This window comes from Olea europaea, unplaced genomic scaffold (assembly GCF_002742605.1).
Source record: "Olea europaea var. sylvestris unplaced genomic scaffold, O_europaea_v1 scaffold1809, whole genome shotgun sequence".
In the NCBI taxonomy this organism is placed as follows: Eukaryota; Viridiplantae; Streptophyta; class Magnoliopsida; order Lamiales; family Oleaceae; genus Olea; species Olea europaea.
The window spans coordinates 24,903-45,151 of NW_019235840.1; the positions used below are offsets into that span (position 1 = coordinate 24,903).

The window sequence follows — 20,249 nt, forward strand, 5'->3', positions numbered from 1 at the left end:
ATCTAAGTACGATATGTGGTGATAAATGTGGTAATGTGTTTAAGAAGATTATGTGGTCTTATATAGTTTATCTGGAGTATTCTAGGAAAATATCTTGTCCAAATGTGTGGTCTAAGAGTCTCATGTAAATATGTGGTCTAGGAGTCTCTAGAAAAATGTGTGGACTAGAAGTTTCATGTAAACACTATATAAAGGGGTAGGGTCCTCCATTTTGTAACAAGCCAAGTGTGTAATATAAGTTTCACTTTGTTCACTTCCTTGTTCCTATTAGTGTTGTCCTCTTTGAAAGTCTTCACCAATCCAAGTTAGTAAACTCATCTTTCCTCCAACAATTGGGTGGTGGAATATATACTAAAGCAGCTGATGTTGGAGCTGATCTTGTTGGAAAAGTAGAGCAGGGAATTCCAGAAGATGATCCTTGTAATCCTGCTGCCATTACGGATTTGGTATAAAATCTTCCTTGTATAACTTCTCTGTCAAGCACGTATGCTTGAGAGTGTTGCTTGCATGTGCTGATGCGTTTATTCAAAGTGTCAGAGTTGTTAATTTGTCTTATGCTCATTGGATCAGACATTCTGTATTATTGATATATCTTGCATTGTGATTCCTTCTTGTGCATTCTTCCACCCATTACCACGGTTAATTTCATTGTTTGCTATGTCTAAGGTTGGAGACAATGTTGGGACTGTGCAGCTCGGGGTGCTGATTTGTTTGAAAGTATTGCCGCAGAAATTATCGGTGCAATGATATTAGGTAGAACAATGGCAAAACACTGCAAACTTGAAGGCATGTAACTTACTCATGCAATTATTTATTATTGAATTTATTTTGAAAATGTATTGGTACAGTTGGCGATTCACTTTTTCAAGGATGTGCTCATGAGGGATATCATGCTTTGCATTTTTTAGATTGTAGATAACTTTCATATAGGTTATCATTTTTACCATTCATTGATTCTATATCTCCTGGAGTTTGTGAAAATTCTGTTAGTATCACATGTCTTCCTTCCTCCGTTTCAAATTAAATGGCCGAGACTTTTTTTTTTATTTTTGAAAAAAAAATAAAAAATCAAATAGTTATGATATTGATGCATTTATTTTGTCTATCCAAAATTTTTGAAATGGTAGTATTTCCTGATAAATGTCTATTATAACGTTTAGAACCCTGAATTGATTGGATAAAATCAACCGTGACATTTACTTTAACATGGAGGAAGAACTAAGATTTCTCCTGCACAATTGAATATGTTGATGGCTTAGAATTCTGATCTTCAAGGCGTTCAAAATTCTTGTCAAGGAAAAATAGGAAAGAAAATTGCTATGAATTGTCTGCCTTGGCAAATAAGCATGCTCATTTCATGCTTGATGCTGGTTGCACTACTTATTATCACATCAAGCACTCTCCTTTTAGCTAGCCCGTCTGAGAGCATGTTCCAAACTTGGTTAACGCATGGTTTTTGCTTGCCATCTATGGAAGAGCCATGATTATCTACATTGTCTTTTCTCATTGGATAATAATCATATTCCATGAAGAAATGATATTCCAACATTTTTTCCCTTTCCCGCAAGACCTTTTATGTTTAAAAACCTGTTTCTGGGGTTTACATATTAAATTTTCTGGCTATATCCTTTGCTGTGATGTTGTTGCTATTACTTTATTTTTGGGATGCTTTTTAATTCACTTGTTGGTATTATTTTCTCAAGATAGAGAGTAGATTGGCCTAGCTATGATTGATGAGTATGGTGCCACGTGATGATAATTCACTTGTTCCTTTACTGAGTGAATTATAGTCGACCTAAATCTTTATGTGATACATGCAGATCCGTCGGGCTTCATTTTGTTCCCTCTGGTTGTTCACTCATTTGTTCTGGTGATATCTTCTGCTGGAATAATTTCTAAACGGAACACATATGACTCTGGAGTTCTTGGTGCTGTAGAGGATCCAATGTCTATTCTGTGACAATTGTTTTAGCTGTTTTGACGTTTGGTTTGGTAATATTTCTATCTGCTATTGGATCATTACCCTTACCTCCCTAGTGAATCTTGATTGAGATTGCTCATTATACTCTCTCCCCTCCTGTTTGTGCATTTTGAATCATTATTTACATGTTGAAGCTGGCGTTTGCTGTTATTGTTGTAATTTATGAGCTGGATGCTATACATTGAACAAGCACCTTTTGCTTGGTTAAACTTTCCTTTATGTGGTTTGGTTGGGATTATGACAGCACATGTTTTTGTCTGGATCAAAAAGTATTACACTGACTACAAGCATGAGCCTGTACGCACGTTAGCTGACACGACGCTTCCTAAATCATCATAAGGGACTCGACACGTGTCATGTGCCAATGTTAGATGCCAGCTAAATGTTCGACTCACCACCAAGACAACTTTGACTTGCTTGACTGAAAAATATTAACAAAAATTTGGTAGAGTTTTCCCTGAAATACGAACTAAAACCACCTGAACAATTACCGATTTTCCTCAAAACAATACCTAAAATATAAATCAAGGTACGCCAATCCTTTAAAATACAAAATATTCAAATAAAATGTTGGCAAATCAATATTTACTTGCTTTACAATCAACAATCCTCAAATATACTAAAGATAAAAAATATGCAGTAAATTCATGATAACCTTTTCTAACATAAACTACATATAACCCAAAAGAAATATGTACTATATAATCTGATAAAGGATGTCATACAACTAATGACGTGATGCTCAATTCGATGGATCGACAAGCTCCAATGCTGTTCAATTCGACTGCTATCTGATAAAGAAAAAGGTGAAAAGATATATGAACTTATAACTCAGTGAGTGGATAATTTGCAAATAAATATATTTTTTTATTTATACATATTTTCTTAAAATTTTTGCACTACTAAAACTTCTAGAAATTCTAAAATCTGATAACACTTTTAAAACCAAACATGAATGCATCATAAAATTCTTTGTTCTTCATTCTAGATAAGCAATTGTATGGTATAATAAATATAAATAATCTAATAACAGTAAATGTAAGTGAAAATATCATTTCATGGTACTATAAGCTGAAATCATTACTCTACAAACTGAATAAGCTACTTTTTTTAGTCTGAAATCTGATGATCTGTATAATACTCAAAATCACACCAAAAAAGTACCCAATGAATAGTCTTACTCGTGTACAGAGTAATATCAATATACAAGGCAAAGTCATTTACATTTGATAATCTGGTTATACGTACACAGAGCTGCCCCAAAGGCTAATTAACCTATTACACGGCCTAAAGCCCATGTGTGTACGAGAGTGGGTCCTAGAGACTTCTGATAATCTGGTCATACACTATAGAAACACTTTCATGATAGTACAAAGCTGGTTAAATAACCAAAACTGGTCATACACTGTGAAAACACATTTACACCAATACAGACTGGGGTAAAATCACCTGAGTACTTTCTGGTAGTTTTAAAAATAACTTTAATTATGCTGAAATATTTAATATTTATATAACTTGCTAATTAGATAATTTAATTGAAAGGAATTTTACTATAAAAGAAATTATAAAATCCACCTTATTTTAAAAATCATGCTTAAAAATCAACTGTATGAAATAATAAATTTTCTAATATAATATAAATTTAATAAATACTAATTTCTGAAAAATAATTTTGCATCCACTCACCAGGTCATAGTTGATTATGGTTTCAATCTTCTCATCGCCTTGCTTTCAAATATCAAGTATGATATCACGCTATCACTACAACAAATCATATCTCTTTACAAGATGCCTTGAGTATTTTCCTACCATTAGAAATAATAATTTACCAATGGAAACTTGATATATTTTATTTTCATTCCCATAATTTCATTTAGACTGAGGCACTCTCTTCTTCCATTTGGGCATCCCGTACAGCATGTAAAAATCGAAAGAACGCCCAGATGGTTCTCCCAATAAGTCTACTTCACGAACTCCCTCTCGATGTAGTTGCTTCAACAAAGTGATCACTAACAACATATACTCCGTTACATAAATTATTTTAACACCAAAACCCTAAATACTTAACACTTAATTTGGTTTCCATATTAAAAATCCACGAAATCAGATGATTGACAAAACTAGCACTATTATTCCAGAAGACCGAAAAGTAGCACCAATTTCTGTATACTGAAATGTGTCACTGAAACTTGGACAGAAATAGCACTTTTCTGTGTAGAATTTCAACAATAGCACCAATTGTACAATAGCTCGAAAATGGTAGGAAAAAATGGAGAATCCAATCTCAAATCCTTAATTTAAGTGTTTATTATCATATAATCACAAGAATTTCAAAGAATATGCTTTTATCTCACAATTTTCTTCAACCTCAATATCCAAACAAACATTTCTTTACTATATTCTTATTTATAACATCAAATACATATCAATAATACATAATTGAAGAAGTTAATAACCCTAGCTTGAAACCTCCTTCTTCTTCTTCTTTTCCTCTTCATTTTTCTCTCTTTCTTCCCTTCTCTTTTCCTCTCGGTCTCTCTCGACCCTTCTCTCATTTTTTTCCCAAAAAAGGATAAAATGGAGAAATAAGTATGATATTTAATGGATAAATATTGAATAATTGCAAGTCAAGTCCCCCAATCTTCATACAATATCACATTTAGTCTTTTCATTTCCCATAATAGGAACTAAATCCCTGGATTCCTTTATTATATTACTTCTAACCGTCAATCACTTAAAATTTCAGTTTAAGTCTCATGAAAGTTATTTGTTTAACTTCAGTCTTATTGACTTTGATTTTGACCAATTATATTTCTTAACTTTGACTAAAAATGAAGGGTGTGACAATCTTACCCCCTTCAAAGAACTTCTCCTCGAAATTCAATCAACTAAAATTCGAATATATAAAGGTATAAAGCACACATAATGAATTATGTTTCCAGAAACCATTTACTAGACATAATTTCATTCTTTCATATCTAGCATCTTATGTGACTCAGCTTTCTTTAACTTCACTTGTAATCTTAAAGCATAAATTAAATATGATATCTACTAAGCCACATAAGTAGACAATACATTCTTGAATATCAGTTAAATTCATTGTCAACTTCGTCATTAAATAATTGCACTCATGTTCTAAATAACATTTCAAAGACCAATATATGATATTCTCAACTTTTCATTTTATCAAATCTTTTGAAAAATTTAGCTATTTCCCAATTTGAAGTTCAAGGTACTACTTTTCATATTCTCTAAAACTTCATCCTATGTCATGATTTGAACTATTCTGACGTAGCGAAAATATTATAGTAAAGATGAACAATCACAAATTGAGAAAATTCTCAAAGAAGATTTTATTGAATTCAAGAACTACTACCTCTAAGGGCTTACAACTGATTAAATAGAAGAAAAACCAAGGAAAATTCGGAAAATAAAATAAAATAAAGATTTTTTTTTCCAAAAAATGGAAAATATGAGATAATTACTAAGATGGAAAATACTTATCTTCAAGATCATCCTCCAACAAACGGAATCTAAATCCGAATTTCATGGAAAGAGATATTGCAAAAATGAAAATTACAATAAATAGCAAAAACGATTAAACGAGGGCCTAAACGATGGATTTTGCCCAAAATTGGCCTTGCATCAGGGCCGAAGGCGCTGAGTTTTATTCCTTGGCTCGATTCCAATCAAATTAGACTAGCGATTTGCCAAAAACGAGCAAACCCAAAGTCATCATGAAATCATTTGCCCTTTTTGCCAACTTTTGCCTTGTGATGGCCCCATTTTGTTATGAACTCTAATCCCTTATGCACTTCATCATTTTCTCCAAGGTGGAAAAAATTCGCCCTCGAATTTGACAGGAAAGGAACTTCATCATCAACATCAGAATTATCACCATGAAATGGCACCAAATGCTTGATATTGAACACGTCAGAGGTACGAATATGGCTGGGTAGCTTTAAACGATAAGCATTCGGATTGATCTTCTCAATGACCTCCAATGGACTAATCTTCTTCACAGTAAGCTTGTTGTATTCATGAGCAGGAACACGATCCTTTGTTTACACCGCCCAAACAAAGTCACCTATCTCAAACTCAACATGTCGGCGATTGAGATCCGCAACACGCTTATACTCAGCGACAGCAGCCTGCAGCTGATCATGAGCATGTGAGTGAACCTGCTGTAGTTGTTGAATAAAGCCTTCGATCTTACCATGCATTTTAACAGAAGTAGAAACTGGAACCAGATCAAGAGGACCACGAGGAACAAGGCCACACACCACCTGGAACGGACTAAAACCTGTACTTCGGTTAACAGCATGATTGTGAATGAATTCTGCTTGACACAACTTCTGATCCCAAGACTTAATGTGATCACCAACCAAACAACGTATTAAATCACCAAAGGAATGGTTAACAACCTCTGTTTGACCATCTGTTTGAAGGTGATATGCACTGCTGAAGTCCAGCCGTGTATTCACAGAGCGCCATAGGTTGCGCCAGAAGTGGCTGAGGAAACGAGTATCCCGATCGGGCACAATAGATGTAGGCAGTCCATGAAGGCGATAAACTTCACGAAAATATAGTAAGGCTTCATTGACAGCATCTGTAGTCTTCTTGCAGGGAATGAAATGTACCATTTTTGAAAACCGATCAACCACTACGAAGATTGAATCAAAACCACGCTGGGTCCTCGGAAGTCCCACAATGAAATCCATGCTCACATCTGTCCAAGGCTGGGCTAGGATAGGTAGGGGTATATACAAGCCCGCATTGGTCGCCTTGCCCTTGGCCAAGTGACAAACCCGACAATGCTCCACAACTTGCTGACATCTTTGCGCAATGATGGCCAAAAGTAAGAAGCAGTAACAAGCTGCAATGTTCGATCACGACCCACATGGCCCTCATTATGCAACTCTTGAATGATCTTCAACCTCAAACTGCCATCTAGAACACACAACTGATTGCCATGAAAAAGAAAACCATCAACCCATGTAAACTCCAACTGCGCACCCTCCTACAACTTCTAGACAACATGGGAAAAGTATGGGTCAGTAGCATATAAGTCACATACCCTGTCAAAACCTGGAACCTCCACTCGCATTTTTGTAAGAAGCGTTTGGCGCCTACTCAACGCATCCGCAATTTTGTTAAGGGCACCTGCCCTGTGCTTGATCATAAAAGTAAACTGCTGTAGATAAGCAATCCAAAAGGCATGTCGAGCAGAAACCTTATCCTGAGTACCAAGGTGTTTAAGGGCATCATGATCCGTATACAAAATGAACTCCTTATGGAACAAATAGTGACACCAATGTCAAACGGCCTGGACTATTGTATAGAACTCCACATCATAAGTACTATACCGAGACTTCGGTCCAGAAAGCTTCTCACTGAAATATGCAACAGGGCGGTTGTTCTGACTCAGCACCCCACCAATACCCACTTTCGAAGCATCACAATGCATCTCAAATGATTGGGTAAAGTCAGGCAACACCAAAACTGGAGCAGTAATCAACTTCTGCTTAATCAATTGGAAAGACGACTCTGCCTCGTGAGTCCGCTGAAACCTACCATCCTTCATGCAATCTGTAATTGGTGCCATGATGCTACTGAAATGCGTTATGAACCTGCGATAGAAGGAAGCAAGGCCATGAAAACTCTGCACCTTAGTGACAGTCTTGGGATGTGGCCACTGACTTATCGCCTCTACTTCAGATGTATCAACTGTTAACTCCACCTTCGACACCACATAACCCAGGAACACCACACTATCAGTGAGAAATGAACACTTCTTCACTGCAGCATAGAATTTATCCCTGCGAAGAACTGAAAGAACTCCCCGAAGGTGCCAAACATGTTCATCGTCGTTAGCACTATAAATTAAAATATCATCAAAGTAGACCACAACAAATTTATCGATGAATGGGTGAAGAGCTTGATTCATAACCCGCATAAATGTACTGGGCACATTTGAGAGGCCGAAGGGCATGACTAACCACTCGTACAATCCTTTCCTCGTCTTAAATGCGGTCTTCCACTCATCCTCACGTCTGATCCTAATCTGATGGTACCCACTCTTCAAATCAAGCTTGCTAAACACATAAGCACTGGTAAGCTGATCCAACAAATCATCTAGGCGGGGAATAGAAAAGCGGTAATGCACCATAATCTTATTGATTGCCCTACTATCCACGCATATGGACCACGTACCATCCTTCTTCGGTGTGAGATGAGTAGGAACAGCACAAGGATTAAGACTTTCCGTGATGTGTCCTTTTGCCAGAAGCTCCTCAACTTGCCTGCGCAACTCTTCATGCTCAGTGGGGCTCATTCTGTAATGCGCTCGGTTAGGTAGGGCAGCTTCAGGCACCAAGTCAATCTGATGCTAAATATCCCGCAGTGGTGGTAGTCCATCAGGAAGCTCTTCTGGGAAAATTTCATAAAACTCCTTTAGCAATGGCTGAACTGTGAGAAGAACTTCATGCTCACTATCAACCGACTTTCCAATTAGTACATACACTACCCCAGACTCCTCCATCTCTGTCTCTAACTTCTTTCTAGTCAGTAAATTGGCATTGTTCCCAACTGTTTGTACTGAACCCTTATCCAGTAGTAACACAATTTTCTTTCCCCTAAACAGAAAGTTGTACGTCAGTTGGTATCAGAGCCGAAATCGTTCCTTCACCATGCCACCAAGGAGACGTCCTGAAACCTGTGATGCCCCGATAAAGGAGGTACATAGACGTGATGAAGTCGCACAGCTACGTCAACAAGTGGAATTGCTGACACAGCAGATCACTGTGCTTATGCCGCAGTAGCCTGCGCCTGTAGGCCAACGGCTTGGGGATTTCGATGATGAGAATTCGTTTGCACCGCTTGAACAACCATTGGATCTGCCAGTTCACCGGAGAAGAGGTGGTCAGGAGGACAACCAACATTGGGAATCAGGATTTAAGGTGGATATTCCAAAATTTCATGGTGGGTTGAGTCCAGAGGAATTCTTGGGTTGGGTGACTGCAGTGGAGGAGGTCTTGGAGTTTAAAGAGGTTCCTGCCGATAAATATGTGCCGCTCGTTGCAACGAGGCTTCGTGGGCGAGCAGCGGCATGGTGGCAGCAGACTAAAGTGACAAGATCCAAGCTGGGGAAACCTAAGCTTGCATCGTGGGACAAATTGAAGAAACATATGAAGAAACAATTTCTGCCTTACAATTATGTGCGGACCATGTACCAACAACTGCAGAATCTACATTAAGGTAGGAAAATTAGTGACTATACCACGAATTTTTATATGTTGATTACGAGGAACGAGATGATGGAGACGGAGGAGCAATTGCTGTCACGGTACGTGGGTGGTCTTCATCCCCAAATACAAGATACTCTCAATATGTTTGATCCTGTGACAGTTTTTGAAGCACATCAGAGGGCAATACATATAGAGAAGCAACAGTCCAGGAAAACTATTAGTCCTTCCATTGCAAGGAGTTCTTCTAGTAACCCACAACAGGGAGTTCCATTGCAAGTGGCATGTCCTGGTAATCCTGCTCAATCTGGTCCTCCAAGAACAAATCCTGCCCAACAACCAACACGTCCTCGGGTTGGTATTCGTTGTTTTGGATGCGGAGTTACAGGCCACAGGCAGTCTGAGTACCCAAAGAATCCATGTAGGGGACTCTTTGTTGATGAGGGAAATGGCGATTATGAAGGTCCGCCTATATTTGACGGTGAGGACGGAGAAGAAGCAACAGAAGAGGAAGAGTTTGTGGTTGGTGATGTGGGTCAGGCACTGGTGGTGAGGAGGAGTTTCCTGACTCCTTTGGAGAATAACACTGATTAGTTGCGTAATAATAGCTTTCAATCAACATGTACTGTTAGAGGAAAGGTGTGCAAATTTGTTATTAATTCTGGTAGTTGCGAGAATGTGGTGGCTGAGGAGGTCATTAAGAAGCTGGGTTAGCAGACTGAGAAACATCCCAAACCTTATAAATTAGCCTGGCTGAAAAGAGGCAATGATGTAGAAGTGTCTCAACGTGCTAGAATCAGTTTCTCCATCGGACCTACCAACAAGGATCAAGTCTTATGTGATGTAGTAGAGATGGATGCGTGTCATTTACTATTAGGGAGGTCGTGGCAGTTTGACAAACGGAATCTAAATCCGAATTTCATGGAAAGAGATATTGTAAAAATGAAAATTACCATAAATAGCAAAAACAATTAAATGAGGGCCTAAATGATGGATTTTGCCCAAAATTGGCCTTGCATCAGGGCCGACGGCGCTGAGTTTTATTCCTTAGCTCGACTCCAATCAAATTAGACTAGCGATTTGCCAAAAACGAGCAAACTCAAAGTCATCATGAAATCATTTGCCCTTTTTGCCAACTTTTGCCTTGTAATGGTTCCATTTTTCCGTGAACTCTAATCCCTTATGCACTTCATCATATCCTCTAGTCAAATCCCTTTCTTCTATAACAATTGTTACATACTAAAATCGAATAACATTAGATCACCAATTTCATCACAATAAATAGGTCTTTATGGTATTTCAATATCATATATATCCTCAATCATCGTCAATTGTGTCTAGTTTTTATATGTCAAATCCATAAAAAATAGCTAATCATCCAAGTCCCCTTTAATTAACGAACCACAGTTGATAGCTTCTCTTCTGAACGTGTCTTCATCATTCTAACATACAATAAAAAGAAGCTGCCCAATGTAACTTAGTCATATAACTCCTTACAACTAAGTCAGAGATAGATGATCAAATTCTACCATATAAATTATCATCTTTTCTACACATAATTTCATAAATCTATCTCATGAACCAATTATATCATTTGAAAAGAATTTTGTAAGCTTTATCAATCTATGACAATGATCCAAGTACCATTTTGTCTCCATTCTATGTATTTGGAACCCCAAATGAAAAATATTTAAGAGTAACTACTTCCATTCTAAATTGACAATGTCTACAAAAATTCAATTGTTCATAATTTTCTAAAATTCCCGTTATACCCAACAACAATTGAAATAGCTCAATGTAGTATTCTTTTCCTTTAATTCTATATCACCTAATGACAATATCTACACAATTTCAAGTTCAACTCTTTTGAATAACAATATACCTTAAACTCCAGTAATCAACGAGTATTATTCTCTCACCATGTGATAACACCACAATTCCTAAATTCAACCCCAATATAATCAACTATAAATAAATGTTTTAATCATGCCTCTTCAACTATCTATCGTATAATCCATAATTCATCATTTTACTTTAGAACACATTGTAAACCTTAACATAATCCATTATCATAAATCAAACCCTCATCAACTTTAGATAGACGACCAGCTCTACAAATTTTAGTGCCATATCTTCCAAAACCAAGTTGTGTGAATATAATCTAATCACAAAACTTTTATATTTCTAAACCCAAACAATTTTGGTGCTCTTTCTTTATATGACGATACAATAATAATATTTAATCCATGATAATTCTATACTTTTATTCCATAAAGAGGTCCTAACATATTGCCAATGCATAAGCTTCTTGTATATTACATAAAGACCTTTAGTTAAGATAATGTAACCTAATGATACCTCTCCACAAATGAATAAAATTTACATTTGATAATCTTCTTAGACTTTAGACTATACAACATATCATCCGTATATTTCATAGCAAATAGACCTTGATAAGAATAGAATACTTTATCCATGAGATCCAAAATACAATAAAAAAAAACCAATAATTATATCATTAAAAAATTCATTAGATTCACCTTTAACTTCAAAATTTAACTCGAAGCTTCCAAATGGAATGTAATATACTATAATAATCCAACAAATGGACTTAACAAAATTAACAACTTAATAACTCAAATATCTCATCTCATTATTTGGCTATAGGACAGCCATAACATTTCTTTACATGCTATTCACCATATCATGTAACCTTGTCATTTATGGTCACATTGTATAACTTAATACGTTTGATTCTACCTATTTCCTTAGGATCACAAAAATAGTGCTCCTTATAACTACCAAGCGACATTTCAAACATTAATGTACCATCAAGATTCCGTATGCTAATTTTGTTTTTTTTTTTTTTTAATCACAATAAATTTCAACTATGCCATTCTTTACTTTACCTTATTTTCTTCATTTTTCATTCAATAAACTGGTTTCTTTCTTTTGCTTGCTTTGTCCACTTTCTACAACTCATCTTGTAACCACCAGTCCATAAATTGACAGTGAAGAAAATTCTTGAACAGTGAGATTGGCAGAAAAAGTAATATTTAATTCGAATTTCATTTAAAGTGAAATCACCCTTACTCTTAAATCAGACACGAAAATAATGAATAAAATATATTAAAGAAGTCGAGATTCCTAATTTTTCTTCATGCAAGCACGGAAATCAAAGCAAAATAACACGCTAAGGAAATCCAACAATTTTAATTCAGACTTTAAATAGGAGCATAATTTAAAAATATTCATGTAACAAATAATCACAAACGATAAATCAGTTTTAAAAATAAATGACTATGACAAGAAATAAAATTACTCGTTGAAATCAAGATTTTCATCAGCAAAAGCAGGCACAACCACACCATCGAACCATCACGCTCCGACACGACCCGATCTAACCTGTAAGGTGTAGGAAAAGGGTGAGTACATGGGAATACTCAGTAGGATATCATATTCCAATGGTGCAATTCTGAATAATAATTTTAAGACATGTGTCAGAATATCATACCGTCGCATAACTTTAAAATCGGGTAAGAGCTCACATCATAACATTTCATTTCATTGTACCGGAATGGCCATATCATTCAATCATACATTGATATCATAACTTTACTTTCATAAGTATAAAATTCGTCAACATGTAAAAAAAAATAATTAAACGGGGCATTAAAAGAAAATACTGCACCTCATATCCTACCTTATTAAACTGCTTTAATTTTGGAAGTTAAAACAAAATCACGTTCCCTTCTTTTCTTTTCTTTTTCTGCCTCTTCTATCACTGTAAGCAATGCACTTATATTTTTGTGTGTCTATTTCGTGTGGTGCATTCCATATACATATGCAGTAACTTCTATGGGATAACGTGTGAGAGATATAGGGAGATAGTGGATGATTGGATAAAGTGGAGAGAACTGTATTTGAAACAAAATGGGAGACTAAGTCTTATCAATAACCAACCACTCAGGGGCAACTTCCACACGTGGCGTCTTCTCAAACGAATTGAAAAGGGAAATATTAATAAAGCTGCTTCTCTCTCTCACGTGGTTGCCATATCTTTTTATATCTCTCTCTTCAATATTTTTTTTTTAATTATTAGTTAACCAATTAAATCCTACCAAATTCTTCCACGTGAATCTTCCAACACAATGCATACTCAAATAAAATAATAATAAAAATAATCATAACAATATTTTAAGGCTAAATCTTTCGATCTCAATAATTTAAGCTCCATTAATCCAAATCCACTTTTTCTCGAGCCTAACATGCATGATTAAATACGAGCTTTCCAACGAGACCAATTTTCATATACTTATTGTCGCTCCGTCAACATCTACATTTTAACCCGAATAAAATTTAATTTTTACTTTGTATATATTTTAGTCCCTAAAATATTAAAATTTAGCATACATAAAACAAATTTTATTCTATGAAATTTTGGGTTACTACACATCTTATTGCCAATCTACTTACTGAATTTACTCCCTAATGCACACTATAATATCTATGGCACTCTTATTTTAATTACCTTCAATTCACCCACTACATATAAGGGAACACATAATCCATTGGTTATGTGACACCGGAGTCCTAAAACCCAACGGCCATAAAAGATAATACATAAAAGAGAACTAATTTAAGATTCATTTCATAAATTAAGAAAGTCAACCAAAAAAAATACTTTTTCATGATACTTAAAATAATCAATTCGAAAGGAAAATTCATAAAACTTCAAAATTTATTTCCACCACCACGACCAAGTCTAAGCTCCAATCTTCCCAATGCTTAGTTACCTGAAAGGGGAAAAAATTATAAGGGTGAGAAAATCTCAATAAGCATATATGTGCTCATTAGTTTCTAATCATATAACCTTTGGAATCATAGAACTTGCATAAAGGAGACACGAAACTATACCGAACTTAGGTGGCATGAGTTTTACGTGCGTAGCGCTACTAAAACTCCGGTTCGAAACTTAGAACATACATATGGACCCATAAACATATTTCCAAAAGTACAGCATAACGAGACGTATATACTTACAGTTGTGTGGGGAAAAAATAAAGGCAATCAAATAAATTGGCTTACTTGGTTTCCACTCAAAAGTTTTCTTGAATAGCATGAGTACCCTAAAGATTTTTGTAATGTAAAATAAGCTTGTGTGTAAGATGAGTTGTGAGATAGGAGAAAAAATGAGGTGTGAATTTCTTGAAAATCGTGCACATATTTATAGTATACTAATGATGCATGGGATAAATCTCATAATTTATTTAAATAAATTTAAATACTTAAAGATAATCTTAATATCTAACAAAATTTTTGATAATGTTGAATAAACATAATATTCAACAAAATTTGTGATATTGTTGAATAATCATAATATCCAACATAATTTGTGATAATGTTGAAAAATTAAAAATAATCATATTGTCTAATAGAATTTGTGATGATATTGAATATTTAAAAATAACCATAATATCTAAAATTTGGATAATGTTGAATAATTAAAAATAATCATAATATCTAAAAGAATATGTGACAATGTTGAATATTAAAAAATAATCATAATGTCTAATAGAGTCTATGATAATGTTGAATATTTAAAAATAATCATAACATCTAATCGAATTTATTAATTTAAACTTATCACAATATCTTAGAGATTCTATCACTTTGAGATTCAAATATTTGTGCTTTAATCCCTAAAATAATAGACATTAATCAATTTGGTCGCTAAACTATACCGTCTACGTGATAAGGCCCTAAATTTTAATATAATAACTAATTTTGAGGTATGAGGTGTCACAGGTTATATTTTTCTTTAACTAAATCCCAAACTCATCAATCCTTTTTGTTCCCTTAAATTTTCACTAGTTCACTGTTGTCGCATACTCTCAAATAACCAGTACATGACCACATACACGTCTACCATTATTTCTTATATTTAAACATTCCGATCACCATACTTATACACGTCAATCCAGTCTTTAATTGATCCAATTCCTCACTTGAATTTCAGTTCTTTCTTTCCACCCTCATGCGCTGTCATTTTATTTTTTTCATAAATACTTCTCAGTCACATAACCTAATTGCAAATGCTGAAAAACAGGGTAAGAAACTTGAATGTGACAGCCTTTTTTTTTCCCCCCTTATTCTCTATCTCTTTCCTTGCTCAAATAAGGAAATAGAATATAACACCAACATTTTGTTTTTCCTCTTTAATAAATATCATCCAACCACCAAACTTATTTCCCACACTAGAACGCCATGATCTCGATAACGCAATGTGAATCCATATCCTTATTGATCTTCAAATATCTATAAAAGTTTTATGCTAGAATAACCTTAGCTAAGTTACCTTCATATCTAAAATAAACATTCTTTAATCCTAGTCTCGACAATAAGGTAACTTGTCATCCCTGAATTCCTTATCATATTACTTCGACGAGAATGAAATTCTCAATTCATGAAATCCAAAATCACAATTGCAGAGATAGTAATCCCATAGCAATACAAAACTCATAGAACTCAACTCATAATCACAGTTTAACATGTCATCTCAATCGATTTTAACCACAAAAGTCCCAATTATGGTCATGGGAAGAGTATTTCACTTTGCAATCTAAATACATCATCCCAATATTATTTTGACGTACCACTAATTATAAATTTAGTGCACTACTATTCACAATGCCCTTTCGAAATCATAAAACCTTGTTACATTGGATATCTTGATACTGTATGATCTCAACATTTAATCATGCCAATTTTCTCCCGTTCATCTTTCCTTATAGTAGTTGAAGTATAGACTTAAATACTTACTTCTCCCTGAATCAACAAAAGATGGGCCGCGGTCACATTAATTTACTCAAAATTGCAAAGTAAAACATATTTAATAACACCATTTTTTGTCATGAATCAACATTCCATATGGTTTTTATTATTATTATTATTATTATTATTATTATTATTATTATTATTATTATTATTATTATTATTATTATTATTATTATTATGTCATAAACAAGATTCCATATCATATCTCCACCTCTTGATTTTCTAATATATGCATCTTCCTCCATATACTAAATAGATCCCATTTTCCCACAATAATTCTCATAGTACCTCAATCATTTACATTTACAAAGCAATCATGCTTTCAACTCGTAATGTCACCAACTATACATGTATCAACATTAGACAATACTTATCATCCAAGACATCAACAAAACATTCCCTCTAATAGTCATAAAAGAAACTCAAAACACAATAAATCTCAATTATGTGATTGTACATTCCATTACTGAGAAAAGTTATACTCTTCGCTTAACTGTCTGTATGATATATAGTGCTATTATTAATATATTAGAGAAAATATAACATGGCGCCAATATGACAACTATAACTCTCCTTACCATCGGATAATTCTCAATAACCTCATCATACTTATTATGCTCAAATTAATAAAGGTCCTTATTTCTTAGCTGCCAAATCCTTGTTATCAGGGGCAATATGAGTTTCAAATTCCACATTGGAGCTTGTGAGTTCTGCCATCATGCCACGACTAACAATCTCAATGACGTGCTATTTTGAAAAAGAAATTCATGAATTACTCAACCTTAACAATCATTGAACCAAGCTCTGATATCAATTGACACAACCTCTCCCGAATCACCTCAATGGACTCGACACGTGCCGTGCGTCGATAGTAGATGCCAGTTAAATGTCAGACCCACCACAAGGCAACTTTTACCTCCTTGATTGAAAATATTTTTTAATAGAATTTTGGCAGAGTTTTCCCTAAAATACGAACTAAAATCACATGGACAATAACCAATTTTCCTCAAAACAATACCTATAATATAAATCAGGGTACGTCATTCCTTCAAAATACAAACCATTCAAATAAAATGATGACAAATCAATATTTACTTACTTTACAATCAACAGTCCTCAAATATATTAAAGATACCAAATATGCAGTGAACTCGTGATAACCTTTTTTGACATAAACTACATATAACCCAAAAGAAATATGTACTTTATAATCGGATAAAGGATGTCATACAACTAATGACGTGTGGTTCAATTCGGTGGATCGACATGCTCCAATACTACTCAATTCGATTGCTATCTGATATAGAAAAAAGTGAAAAGATGAATGAGTTTATTGCTCAGTGAGTGGATAATTTTTAAGTAAATATATTTTTCCATATATGCATATTTTTTGAAAATTTTTGCACTACTAAAACTTCTAGAAATTCAAAAATCGGGTAACTTTTAAAACCAAACACGAATGTATCATAAAATTATTTGTTCTTCATTCTAGATAAGCAACTGTAAGGTATAATAAATATAAATAATCTAATAACAGTAAATGTAAGTGAGAATATCCTTTCACAGTACTTTAAGCAGAAATCATTACTGTACAAACTGAATAAGTTAATTTTGGTAGTCTGAAATCTGATAATCTGTATAATACTGAAATCACACTAAAAAGGTACCCAATGAATAGCCTTACTCATGTATGGAGTAATATTGATGTACAAGGCAACGCCATTTACATCTGATAATCTGATCATACGTATGCAGAGCTGCTCCAAAGGCTAATCAACCTAGTACACGGTCCAAAGCCTATGTGTGTACGAGAGTGGATTCCAAAGACCTCTGATAATCTGGTCATATACTATGGAAACACATTCACAATAATGCAGAACTAGTGAAATCACCATAACTGATCATACACTGTAGAAACACATTCACACCAGTGTAAACTAGGGTAAAATCACCTTAGTACTTTCTAATGGTTTTAAAAATAACTTTAATTATACTGAAATATTTAGTTTTCATATAAGTTGCTAATCAAATGATTTAATTGAATTGAATTTAACTTTAAAAGAAATTATAAAATCCACTTTATTCTAAAAATCATGCTTAAAAATCAACTGTATGAAATAATAAATTTTAATATAATATAAATTTAATAAATACTAATTTCTGAAAAATAAGTTTGTATCCACCCACCAAGTCATAGTCGATCATGGTTTCAATCTTCTCGTCGCCTCACTTTCAAATACCAAGTATGATATCGTGCTCTCACTACAATAAATTATATCCCTTTACAAGATGCCTTGAGTATTTTCCTGCCATTAGAAATAATAATTTACCAATAAAAACTTGATGTATTCAATCTCATAATTCCATTTAGGGTCACTAACAACATATACTCTTTTACATAAATTATTTTAACACCAAAACCCAAAATATTTAACACCTAATTTGATTTTCATACTGAAAATGTACAAAATAAGATGATTGACAAAACTAGCACTATAATTCTAGAATATTGAAAACTGGCACCAATTTCAAATCTGGCACCGACAAAAATAGCGCTTTTTTGGGCAGAATTTCAAAAATAGCACATATACTATAACAACTCGAAAATGGCTAGAAAAATGGAGAATCTAATCTCAAATCCTTAATTTTAAGTGTTTAGCATCATATAGTCACAAGAATTTCAAAGAATATGCTTTTATCTCACAAACCCATTTTCAAAATTTCCACTTTCTTCAACCTCAATATCCAAATAAACATTTCTTTACTATATTCTTATTTATGATATCAAATACATATCAATAATACATAATTTCTGCTGAACTTTGAATTAAAGAAAATTTCCCATAACGCTTAAAAAATTTAATTCAATATACTTACCATTCTAAATCAAAATAGAAAGTGGAGAAGTTGAGAATCCTAGCTTAAACCATCTTCTTCTTCTTCTTCTTCTTCTGCTTCTTCTTCATTTTTCTCTTTTTCTTCCCTCCTCTTTTCCTCTCGGTTTCTCTCGACCCTTCTTTCGTTTTTTTCCCTAAGAATGATAAAATGGAGAAATATGTATGATATTTAATGGATAAATATTGAGTAATTGCAAGTCAAGTCCCCCAATCTTCATACAATATCACATTTAGTCATTTTATTTTTCATAATAGAAACTAAATCCTTGGATTCCTTTATTATATCACTTCTAATCCTCAATCACTTGAAATTTCAATTTAAGTCCCATAAAAGTTATTTGTTCAGCTTAAGTCCTTATTGGCTTTGGCTTTGACTAAAAATGAGGGGTGTGACATTAGCTCTTTCTAGCTCCGATCTAGGCATGGAACTGATATAATTGCTGCCATCAGTATGGGTCTGGAGTCGATAGCTCTTCCTGTCCTTATGATAAGCATAGCAATTGTTTTGGCTCACTGGCTGGGTCACACTTCCGAGTTGACGGATGAATCTGGAAGCCCAACTGGTGGGTTGTTTGGGACAGCCGTTGCAACTATGGGAATGCTCAGTACGGCAGCGTATGTGCTCACCATGGACATGTTTGGTCCAATAGCTGATAATGCAGGTGGGATTATTGAAATGAGTCAACCGGTAATTTTTCAGGTTCTTGGCTTTGGCCGACGCATTACATCAGCATCTAGCAGTTGTGACTCGTGATTTTATAATAAATGAAACTTGTGACATGCCTTCTATTACTTACAGCCTGAAAGTGTTCGAGAGATCAGCGATGTTCTTGATGCTGATGGAAATACTACAAAAGCTACCACCAAGGGATTTGCCATTGGATCTGCAGCCCTTGCATCTTTTCTTCTATTTAGTGCTTATATGGATGAGGTAGCTACGTTTGCACGTGTACCCTTTAATCAGGTGGGCCTGTTGTTATCTGTCAATTTTATCTTTGATTCTTTAAATTTTGTTTGACGGAAAGAGTTTTTCTCCTCTTTATTCACATTTTTTAGCCTTTTCTCTTAACAGGTTGACGTCGCCATTCCTCAAGTGTTTGTTGATGGACTACTGGGCTCCATGCTTATATTTCTTTTAAGTTTTCTAATTAGAATTTAATTTTATTTTGGAAAATAGCATGTATTGAATATTTTGGAATTGTTAGTTTATTATTCGAATTGTTGGATCAAAGAATAGGGTTTTCAATAGCGCAGTAAGCATATATAAAAAATGTGCATTAATTTAAAAAA

At 34.3% G+C, this 20,249-nt stretch overlaps 1 pseudogene; it reads left to right on the forward strand.

Annotated features, from left to right (window-relative positions):
- Positions 1–233: 233 nt before the first annotated feature.
- LOC111378386 lies at positions 234–20,118 on the forward strand (annotated as a pseudogene).
- The last annotated feature ends 131 nt before the right edge of the window (positions 20,119–20,249 follow it).